General features: G+C 43.1%; 1 pseudogene; it reads left to right on the top strand.

The window, feature by feature from the left end:
- Positions 1-1,509: 1,509 nt before the first annotated feature.
- On the top strand, positions 1,510-4,578 carry LOC101059839 (keratin, type I cytoskeletal 18-like; annotated as a pseudogene).
- The last annotated feature ends 7,469 nt before the right edge of the window (positions 4,579-12,047 follow it).

Below are 12,047 nucleotides of genomic sequence, written 5' to 3'. Positions count from 1 at the left end.
GATGACGAGTTAGTGGGTGCAGCACACCAGCATGGCACATGTATACATATGTAACTAACCTGCACAATGTGCACATGCACCCTAAAACTTAAAGTAAAATTTAAAAAAATATATTTTCTCTCATTCTTTTTGTTACCTTTTCATTCTGTTGTTTCCTTCACTGTGAAGATTTTAACTTGATGTAGTCCCACTTGTCTGTTTTTGCTTTTGTTGCCTATGCTTTTGGAGTCATGTCCAAGAAATCAACACCAAGACCAACGTCAACAAGCTGTTCTTTTATGTGTTCTTCTAGGAGTTTTACAGTTTCAGATAATCCTAAACATTGCTAATGGTAAAGAGGATTGACACAATAACTGGAAAACAATTTGCCATTATCTAGAAAAGTTGAAATTTAACACAACCTAAAATGCAGCAATTCCATTCCTAGATATATGTCCTTTAAAGAAAATCTTCCACTCATGCACAAGGAGACATATAATAGCCTGATTCCTTACAATAGAAAAAAAAAAAAGAAAAAGAAAACAACTAAAATTGGAAGGATATGTTGAAACAATGGAAAAACTGTAAGAGTGGAAATGAATAGCATCAGTATGGATAACTATCTCAAATCTAATACTGAGCAAAAAAGCAAGTTGCAGAAGAAAACATAGAATATGGTTCTACATAAAGGTCAAAACATGCAAAACTAAAAAACATATTGCTTTAAAATGCATACATATATGTTAAAATTAAAGAAAAGCAAGAAAATGATAAAAACACAAATCAATGTTTATCTCTGATAAGGAGAGAGGGAGATGGAATAGAGGAGGGATGCAAGGAACTTCCCATGTAGGCAATCTTCCATGCAATAGAAAATAAATATTTTCTATTTCTTATTCTAGGACAGGTGTATACAGGTTTTCATTACATCATCATACTTTGAATCACATATATATGTGTGGACACATATTATACATTTATTATTTGAACTCTTTTTATGGATGGTGTATTTTGCCAAAAATAATAACACTTTTAAGAAAACAAGAAAAGCTCGTGAAGGCTTTTGACCCTTTACCTTTCTTCCCGAATTGCACATAGATATGATTCCTGAAATGAAGCAGATGCCTTGCAAGTTTGAGGACAATAGTCAAACCCTAAAATGGTGGCACCTGAAGACAGAAAAAGCCTGGGTTTTGATCATGTGATTCAGCTCCTGTACCAGTCATGGACAACCTACCAAACTTCTTGTGATGCTATTACCAAAACTCCAAGGGTCTGTGGTCTACGTCCTGCTGCTTGCTGCACAGAAAGCCAATTGCTGAGATGCCAATTACTGCCAGGGAAGAAGGCTTTAATCAGGTGCTGCAGCTGAGAAGGTGGAAGAGCAGTCTCAAATCCATTTCCTTGACCAACTGAAATTAGGGGTTTACCTAGCAGGGAAGAAATGTAACTTTGTGTGGGAAAACAGGAACTACTGAGAGGTAAGGAAGCAATTATGACAAGTGAGGGGTCTGGCACCTCATTGTCTGGATGGATAATCTGGTGAGTTTCAGTTATTTGATATTTTTTCAGAATCCTGAGGGTTGTTTCCTAAGTTAGGAACTCGGATAAAACAAATGTTAAGTTTTAAGCTTTAAGACCAGAAGGGTTAATTGCTATGTTTATCGACAACAACAACAAAAAAACCTGTCTATGGGACTATTGGGTCAATTTCTATGGAGGAATTTGTTACTAAAGTAGAGCTGTATTTTATACTCATCTGAATGAAATCTTTAAGAATAAAGTGTTAATGAAATTCTCAGAATTCTAGTCCCAACTGTAGTCTTCTCTCATGATCTTCAGATCACATTCTTGTCAATGACAGGTTTTTGGTTTTGGGTTTGTTTTTTTTTTTTTTTTTTTTTTTTTTTGAGATAGAGTCTCACACTGTTGCCCAGGCTAGGGTACAAGGGTGCAATCTCAGCTCACTAGCTCACTCCAATCTCTGCCTCCCGGGCTCACATGATACTCCTGCCTCAGCCTCCCAAGTAGCTGGAGCTACAGACATGCACCACACAATTTTTGCATTTTTTGTAGAGACAGGGTTTCACCATGTTGCCCGTGCTGGTCTCAAACTCCTGGACTCAAGGGATCCACCCGCCTTGGCCTTTCAAAGTGCTGGGAGTACAGCCTTGAGCCACCACACCTGGTGATATGTTGATTCTTGAATCAGGCCTAACACAACAGACCAACAACAAAGCATTCAAATTCCTCTGGTGCTAGTAATTCCATTTTAAATTACACTTTCTATTTCAACCACATGCTTCGTTAACTACACATCTATTGGTGTAGCTCATTGTGCTCCTAACTCATTACTACATAGATCCATGCAAATTCTGAAATATCAGGAAATGCAAAGCTCCTATGGAGAAATATGTTCTGGAACATTATCTGCAAATGTCTCCTATAAAAGACCACTACAAGAAATGTTTTGTGTCTGGACACAGTGGTTCCCACCTGTAATCCCAGCACTTAGGGAGGGTGAGGCGGGCAGATCACAGGAGGCCAGAAGTTTAACACCAGCCTGACAAACACGGTGAAACCCTGTCTTCACTAAAAATACAAAAATTAGCTGAGCATGGTGGTGTATGCCTGTGATCCCAGCTACTGGAGAGGCTGAGGCACAAGAATTGCTTGAACCTGGGAGGCGGAGGTTGCAGTGAGCCAGGATTGTGCCACTGCACTCCAGCCTGGGCAACAGAGTAAGACTCTGTCTCGAAAGAAAAAAAAAAAGAAAAAAGAAAAAGAAAGAAAGATGTTTTCTGTATCTATGAAGAATATATGTTTAGAGATCTCCTTACTTGAGATAGAAAAAAAGTATGGCTTCTGGGCATAGTGTGACCTGAATTTCTCCTCTCCATTATTCATAAGCGTTTTCCTTTTTATGGTTGTTTTTGTTTAAGACTCACACTATGAAAATATCTCCTTGAATCCAATAGCTTGACCTAAAAATTATGTTTCTTGACTCATCAAAGTCTAGTAGTCTAACGATATCATGCTTGATGTGGCTATACAAACACACACACACACACACACACACTAGAGATTAAACCTTTTGTCCTTGAGAACATTATTGTGGAATTTTTAATTTCACATGCCAGAACCATTAAGCGAACTCTGCTTTCACTGTTGGTCTTTATGACAGCACTCTGAGGTAGACAATATTGTTCTAATTTCACAGATAAGGAAACTGAACCGTAGGAGTGAAACTCCATCTCAAAACAACCAACAACAGAGCCTTCAGCCAAGCCTGATCTGTCCTCTCACTCTACCCCCTGCCGGCACAGTATGCGCTTCACCACTTGTTTCCCCACCAACTTGGTTCTGTCCAGGCGCCCAGCTACCGCGCCCACTGGTCAGAAGTGTGGCCAGCGTCTATGCAGGCCCTGGGAGCTCAGGTTCCCGGATCTCTATGTCCCGCTCCACCAGCTTCCAGGGTGGCTTGGGGTCCAGGAGCATGGCCGCAGGGATGGCCGGGGGTCTGGCAGGAATGGGAGGCATCCAGAACGAGAAGGAGACCATGCAAAGCCTGAATGACCGCCTGGCCTCCTACCTGGACAGAGTGAGGAGCCTGGAGATGGGAAACTGGAAGCTGGAGAGCAAAATCTGGGAGCACCTGGAGAAGAAGGGACCCCAGGTCAGAGACTGGGGCCACTACTTCAAGACCATCGAGGAGGACCTGACTCAGATCTTCACAAGTACTGTGGACAATACCTGCATCATTCTGCAGATCGACAATGCCCATCTTGCTGCTGATGACTTTAGAGTCAAGTATGAGACAGAGCCGGCCACGTGCCAGTCTGTGGAGAACGACATCCATGGGCTCCACAAGGTCATTGATGACACCAGTGTCACTCAGCTGCAGCTGGAGACAGAGATCGAGGCTCTCAAGGAGGAGCTGCTCTTCCTGAAGAACCACGAAGAGGAAGTAAAAGGCCTACAAGCCCAGATTGCCAGCTCTGTTGACCATGGAGGTAGATGCCCCCAAATCTCAGGACCTCGCCAAGATCATGGCAGACATCCAGGCCCAATACAACAAGCTGACTCAGAAGAACTGAGAGGGGCTAGATAAGTACTGGTCTCAGCAGATTGAGGAGAGCACCACAGTGGTCACCACGCAGTCCGCTGAGGTTGGAGCTGCTGTGATGATGCTCACGGAGCTGAGACATACAGTCCAGGCCTTGGAGATCGACCTGGACTGGATGAAAAATCTGGAGGCCAGCTTGGAGAACAGCCTGAAGTGGGGGTGGAGGCCTGCTACACCCTGCAGATGGAACAACTCCATGGGATCCTGCTGCACCTGGAGTCAGAGCTGGCACAGACCTGGGCAGAGGGACAGGGCCAGGCCCAGGAGTACCAGGCCTTGCCAAACATCAAGGTCAAGCTGGAGGCTGAGATCGCCACCTACCGCCGCCTGCTGGAAGATGGCGAGGACTTCAATTTTGGTGATGCTCTGGACAGCAGCAACTCCATGCAAACCATCCAAAAGACTCCCACATGCCAACAGTGGATGGCAAAGTGGTGTCTGAGACCAATGACACCAAAGTTCTGAGACATTAAGCCAACAGAAGCAGGGTGCCCTTTGGGGAACAGGAGGCCAATAAAAATTTCAGAGGTCAAAAGAAAAAGAAAAAAAAAGCACAAGGTCGGTGTTTTCACTTAGCACATTTTAGGCCTTAGAAAAGCCCAAGTAACACTCACATCCTTATTTAGGGTATGCAAATGTTCCAGTACACTCTCAAAGTGACAGATGTACTGTCCTATGTGCGTGCACTCATATCCTCCCAAAGCACACACCTTCCTCCCCTTCTCTCGAATGTTTTCAGGTCTCTCTGAGTCAGATCATAAGCTCTTACGCCAAACCCAACTCCCTTGCCCCTCTTTTTTCCTTTTATATTATATTTAGTACTTATAATCCTTCCCAAACACCCAGAGGTCACCCAGGTGTAGGATATCTCTGACTGTGGTAGTTGTCCTTGTAAACATCACCTATACCTCCCCCAGCACGACCCCCACACTCCCACAGACCTTCATGGCTCATTTTCTCCACTCCATCCAGAATAGTCAAGCACAGGCCTCACCTAATTTATAAATGACTACATTCTGCAAAAACCTGTCTGGAATCAGAAAACAACCTTGGGTTTGATTTGAGTGTGAAAACCACTACACTCACTTGTTTGTTTGAAAAGTTATGATGTGTTAATCTTTTCAATTTTAAATGAAGAAAAACAGGTGGGAAGGAAACCTCATACAGTATTATATCATCTCCTTTTGCTACTATGCTTTGTTGCAGAAGTGAGTAGACTTGTAGAGTCTCTGAAATAGAAGAGATCTTAAGGTCAAGTTGATTTAATCCCCTAGCCCATAGTTAAAATGTCATGCGTACTTGCAAGAAGAGAATAGGGTTGGAAGCAGGACAAACTGGGTTGGCCTTGTCATTTCCTAGTCACAGACCTTAAACAAGTTACTTAACCTCCCAGAGTCTCAATTCCCTCAGCTGAAAAAATGAAGAAAATAGTGTGGAGGGTTATTGTGAGGACTTGAGCTAGTATATTTAAGATATTTAACATTGTGCCTAGCACTAAATAAATGATAGCTATGATTTTTATTTACTTACTTAATTCCTACATAGTTCACAAATGATCACCCAGCTTCCTTAACTCCTCTTCAGTGATGAGGAACTCCTTGCTTCCCTAGTTAGTCCATTCCATCTTTGGAAAATTATCCAAGAGTTACAGAGTACATCCTTATTGCTGGGATTGCTATTTGTCTAAGAAGAAAGAGGTTCGGGATAGGCGATAGCAAGGGCTCTGTTGATGACTGACAGAGGAGGCTTAGGATTCAGATAGATAGGAAGGTAAAATAAAATTTAGTCTCAAATCAGGTCAACATCTTCTCATTAGCCCTCCTACACATTCCCTGAAGCCCCCTAGGCTTGTTCAAGGAAGATCTAAAGAATGTGACTGTCTAATTGCTGGCAAAAGTGTGGGAGGTTGGGGTGGTGAACACTTTGGAACCTCCAATATCTGAACAATGTATATAAACTTGTAATTAATGAAAATTAGAAGTAAACATACAGTGTCTTAGCTTGGGTTCCTCAGAAAGCAAAGTGGGAAACAAAGATGTCTATATGAATACTTTATTGGGGAGTGAATCCAGGAGGCAGTAGTCATAGCAAGGTGACACAAAACCTGGACGAAGGGAAAGCCAAGTCAAGGGTGAGTTATTCAATTAGTCACCACTATATGTGACTGGTTGTTCAACCCTACAGGACTATATGGGACCCTATGAAATCTGGGAGTAGAGAGGGGGAAGCATTTAACCATTGTCTCCCAATTCTCATTGGTTCAGAGTTTACCCACAGGACATTGACACCCCACATTTCTAGGTTGCACATATATGTTACCCAACTGTATTCGTCTATTCTCACACTGCTATACAGAAATACCTGAGACTGGGTAATTTATAAAGAAAAGAGGTTTCATTGACTCATGCAAGATATACAGGTAACATGGCTGGGGAGGCCTCAGGAAACTTTCAATAATGGCAAAAGGTGAAGATGAAGCAGGCACATCTTAGGTGGCCAGAGTAGAAGGAAGAGAATGAAGGGGGAGGTGCTACACACTTTTACACAGCCAGATCTTGTGAGAACTCACTATCACAAGAACAGCAAGGGAGAAATCCGCCCCCGTGACCCAATCACCTTCCACAAAGCCTCTCCTCCAACACTGGGGATTACAATTTGACATGAGATTTGGGCAGGGACACAGATCCAAACCGTATCACCACCTATTAATGCAACAATACTACATAACAAATAACCCCAAATTTTATAAGCTTACAAAACAAATGTCAATTTTTCACTCCTGGGTCTGTAGGTCAGCTGGCCATGCTCCACTCCAGTCTGTGAGTGGGTTGGGTTCAATTCTACTCCATATGTATCTTCTCTTTGGACCAGAAACTTCCTGGTCCATGCTTTCTCATGGTGAATGGCAGAAACATGAGACCAAGTCAAACAACACAGACATTTACAGCTTCTGCCTGCATCCCATGCACTCCATATTCCATTGGCCAAAGTCATATAGCCAAACCCAAAGTCAAGGAGGCAGAGATAAAATCTCCATCTCTTCCACTGGGAGGTACTAAAAATAAAAACACTTGACAATGAGTTTCAATGTATAATTCTATTACAGGGAGGGAATGAAGATTGAAAGTCATAATCTAATCTGCCAAGCATATGTGGGCACCAACTGTGTTTCTAAGGAATCTACACAAAGGTATCAGCTCAGAAGCTCCAGAGCAGGTGAGCAGCATTCAGAGGGCGTCTCAGATGAGGTACTGTCAGGTTGAAACTGCATGAAGCTGCTTGCCTCAATAGAAGGAGAAAAAAGAGACAGGCAAGGTTGAGATTTGCAGTGATACGTAAGAGATGTCCAAGGCATATAGTCAACTCTTCATCCTACTTCATCTTACTTCAATTACTTCATCCTACTATGTAAGAAGGAAGTGCCAGTTCTACTGGAAGTTCACTCTCCTGCCTTTCCTGTGTAGGTGGAAGGGAAATAGGCAGTATAAATTAAAGCAAGGAATCATCATTTCCCCACACTGCTCTCTTAGGAAGTTTGGAAGTGGAGTTAAGAAGTTGTTTCTGTCCCTTTTATAAGAAATGAGTTGTTAACCAAGGCCCTGATGTTAGATAGGGGAATACCTTTGGGAACCATGTACCCATTAGTAGACCAGGCCTCTCTCCCTAACACTTTGACCTGGGGTAAGGAATTTGAGGACAATACGCACTATTGCCATATTTTAAACAGATGACACCTCTTGAGCCCAACCAAAGCCCTTTATTCTTGCTTTCAAGATACATCTCTTGCCATTTTGGAATGAAACAGAGAGGAGCTTCAACTATTTTAATTTGGTTCTCCTGAGAAATCAAGTCATTGGTCTTTATTCTATACCTCTGGGCCTCATAAAATGAAACTCACTTATCTCTCTTCTACACAGAAGGCTTTCAAGAGTGAAAACAAATTCACAAACATTATATCCAAGTGTCTCGTTGATGTTTGACATCACAGATGCACAACAACTAACTGAATTTTTTTGTTTGTTTGAACAGAAATGACGTTAGATTTGTGTATCTTTCTGTGGATTGATTCAACATGAGAATGGATTCAAAAATACACATTCCTTCACAGTGCATGGTTTTAACATCATATCAAGGAAAGGGACACTGAAGAAGGTAATAAAGACTGTCTTGAATCACTGACATCACCCCTCCCCCATAGCCTCGCAGCAGCAGAGAGAAAATGTGTGTGCTTGGAGGAGAAAGAGTGCAGTGATTGCGGGACTTTACGTTGGAACTCAGTACTGTCCTGCCACAGCAGAAAGCAACACAGGGCAGAATTCAGCCAGAACCCACAGAGGGAGCATCTAGACCAACCCTAGCCAGAGGAGAATTGCCCATCCCAGTGGTCAGAACCTGAGTTCCAGCAAGCCCCACCACTTCAGGCTAAAGTACTCTGGGGTCCTAAATAAACTTGAAAGGTAGTCTAGGCCACAAGGACTGTAATTCCTAAGCAAGTACTGATGCCATGTGGCTTGAAACCAGTGGACTTGGGGGGCATGCGACATAGTGAGACACCAGCCAGAGCAGCCAAGAGAGTGTTTGCATCACCCCTTCCCAGCCCAAGGCACCACAGCTCGCAGCTCCAGGAGAGGCTCCTTCCTTCTGTTTGAGGAGAGGAGTGGGGAGAGTGAAGAGGACCTTTTCTTGCAACTTGGATACCAACTCACCCACAGTAGGTTAGGGCACCAGGCAGAGTCCTGAGGCCCCCATTCCAGGCACTAGCTCCTGAAAAACATATCTAGACACATTTAGGTCCAGAAGGGAACCTGCTGCCTTGAAGGAAAGGACCCAGTCCTGGCAGGATTAATCACCTGCTGACTAAAGAGCCCTTTGGCCTTGAATAAATATCAGTGGTAGCCAGGCAGTACTAGCCACAGGCCTTGGGTGAGACTCAGAGCCATGCTGGCTTCTGCTGTGACTCAGTGCATTCCAAGCTGTGGTGGCCTCAGGGAGAGACTCCTTCTGCTTGAGGAAAGGAGAGGGAAAATTAAAGGGGACTTTGTTTTGCAGCTTGGGGACCAGCTCAGCTACAGTAGGGTAGAGCACTGAGCAGGCTCTTGGGGTCCCAGATTCCAGGCCTTGGTTCCTGGAAGGCATTTCTAGACGTGCCCCAGGCTAGAGGGGAGCCCACTGCCCTGAAAGGAGAGACCCAAGCATGGCAGCACTCACCACAAGCTGACTGAAAAGCCCTCGGGCTTTGTGTGAACTTCAGCCATAGCCTGACAGTATTTGTCATGGGCCTGGGGCAGTGGTGGACAGGGAGAGAAACTCCTTCTGCATAAGGAAAGGAAAAGGAAGAGTGGGAAAGACTTTATCTTGTGGCTTGGGTGTCAGCTCAGCTGCAGGAGGATAGAGCACCAAGTACATTCCTCAGGTTCCTGACTCTAGGCCCTGGCCGCCCGATGGCATTTCTGGACCTGCCCTGGGCCAGGGGAAGCTCACCTCCCTGAAGAAAAAGACACAAGCCTGGATGGATTCACCACCTGCTGACTGAAGAGCCCTTGGCCTTGAGTGAACATTTGCAGTAGCCAGGCAGTAGTCACTGCAGGCCTTGCGTAAGACTCAGTGTGCTGTGCTACACTTTGAGTCTGACTCAGTGTAGCCCAGTGCTGATGGCCACAACAGTGCTTGTGCCACCCCTCCCCCAATTCCAGGAAGCTCAGCATGGACAATGGGACTTCATTTGTTTAGGGGAAAGTAAGGGAAGAGAACAAGAATCTCTGCCTGGTAATCTAGGGATTCTCCTGGATCTTATCTAAGGCCACCAAGATGGTACCTGTATGAATCTGCAAGAGTCACGGCATTACTGGGCTTAGGGTGCCTGCTAATGCAGGTATGGTTATAGTGATCAAAGATTTAAATCACAACACTCAATTTTCTTTGAATACTTGGAAAGCCTTCCCAAAAAGGACAGGTACAAACAAGCCCAGACTGTGAAAACTACAATAAATACCGAACTCCTCAATGCCCAAACAATGATAAATTTCCACAAGCATCAAGACCATCCAAGAAAATATGACCACTCCAAATCAACTAAATCAGGCACTAGTGGACCAATCCCAGAGTGACAGAAATATGTGACCTTTCAGATAGATAATTCAAAATATGTGTTTTGGGGAAGCTCAGTGAAATTCATGAAAACATAAAGAAGGAATTCAAAATCCTATCAGATAAATTTGACAAGGAGATTGAAATAATTTTTAAAAATCCAGGCCAGGCGTGGTGGCTCACGCCTGTAATCCCAGCACTTTGGGAGGTCAAGGCGGGTGGATCACGAGGTCAGGAGATCGAGACCATCCTGGCTAACATGGTGAAACCCCGTCTCTACTAAAAAATACAAAAAAATTAGCTGGGCGTGGTGGCAGGCACATGTAATCCCAGCTACTGAGGAGGCTGAGACAGGAGAATGGCATGAACCCGGGAGGCGAAGCTTGCAGTGAGCCGAGATTGCGCCACTGCACTCCAGCCTGGGGCCACAGAGCAAGACTCCGTCTCAAAAAAAAAAAAAAAAAATCCAGTAGAAATTCTGGAGCTGAAAAATACAGTTGACATATTAAGGAATGCATCAGTCTTTCAACAGCAGAATTGATCAAACAGAAGAAAGAATATGAGCTTGAAGATAGGCTACTTGAAAATACACAGTGAGAGGAGAAAACAGAATGAAGCACACCTACAAGATCTAGAAAACAGCTTTGGAAGGGCAAATCTAAGAGTTATTGGCCTTAAAGAAGAGATAGAGATAGAGATTGGAGTAGAAAATTTATTCAAAGGGATAAAAAAAAGAGAGAACTTTCCAAACCTAGAGAAATATATCAATATTCAAGTACAAGAGGATTATAGAACACCAAGCAGATTTAACCCAAATGAGACTATTTCAAGACATTTAATAATCAAACTCCCAAAGGTCAAGGATAAAGAAAGTATCCTAAAAGCAGCAAGAAATAAATTGCATATAATGGAGCTTCAATATGTCTGGCAGCAGACTTTTCAGTGTAAAACATACAGGCCAGGATAGAGTGGCATGACATATTTAAAATGCTGAAAGAAAAAAACTTTTATCCTAGAATAGTATATCTGGTGGAAATATCCTTCAAACATGGTGGAGAAATAAAGACTTTTCCAGACAAACAAAAGCTGAGGGACTTCATCAACATCAGAACTGTCCTATAAGAAATGCTAAAGGGAGTTTTTAATCTGAAAGAAAAGAACATTAATGTGCAATAAAAAATCATCTGAAGGTACAAAACTCACTGGTAATAGTAAGTACACAGAATATTACAACATTGTGGCCAGGCACGGTGGCTCATGCCTGTAATCCTGGCACTCTGGGAGGCCAAGGCGGGCAGATCACAAGGTCAGGAGATCGAGACCATCCTGGCTAACACAGTGAAACCCTGTCTCTACTAAAAATACAAAAAACAAAAAAAATTAGCTGGGCGTGGTGGCTGTAGTCCTAGCTACTCGAGAGGCTGAGGCAGGAGAATGGCATGAACCCAGGAGGCAGAGCTTGCAGTGAGCCGAGATCGGCCACTGCACTCCAGCCTGGGCGACAGAGCAAGACTCTGTCTAAAAAAAAAAAAAAAAAAGAAAAGGAAACACTTCAAATAAACAACCTAATAATACATGTTAAAGAACTAGAAAAGTAAGAGCACACCAAACCCAAAATTAGCTGAAAAAAAGAAATAATAAAGATCAGAGCAGACACAAATGTAATTAAAACAAAAATAAAATACAAAAGATAACTGAAATGAATAGTTGGTTTTTTGAAAAGATAAACAAAATTGACAAATCTTTAGTGATACTAAGAAGAAAAGAGAGAAGACCCAAATAAATATAATCAGAGATGAAAAAGGAGACATTACAACTGATACTGCAGAAATTCAAAGGATCATTAGAGACTACT

This window comes from Pan troglodytes, chromosome 13, assembly GCF_028858775.2.
Source record: "Pan troglodytes isolate AG18354 chromosome 13, NHGRI_mPanTro3-v2.0_pri, whole genome shotgun sequence".
In the NCBI taxonomy this organism is placed as follows: domain Eukaryota; kingdom Metazoa; phylum Chordata; class Mammalia; order Primates; family Hominidae; genus Pan; species Pan troglodytes.
Note: the sequence above shows the minus strand (reverse complement) of the source record. Positions and strands in the feature narration are given on the sequence as shown.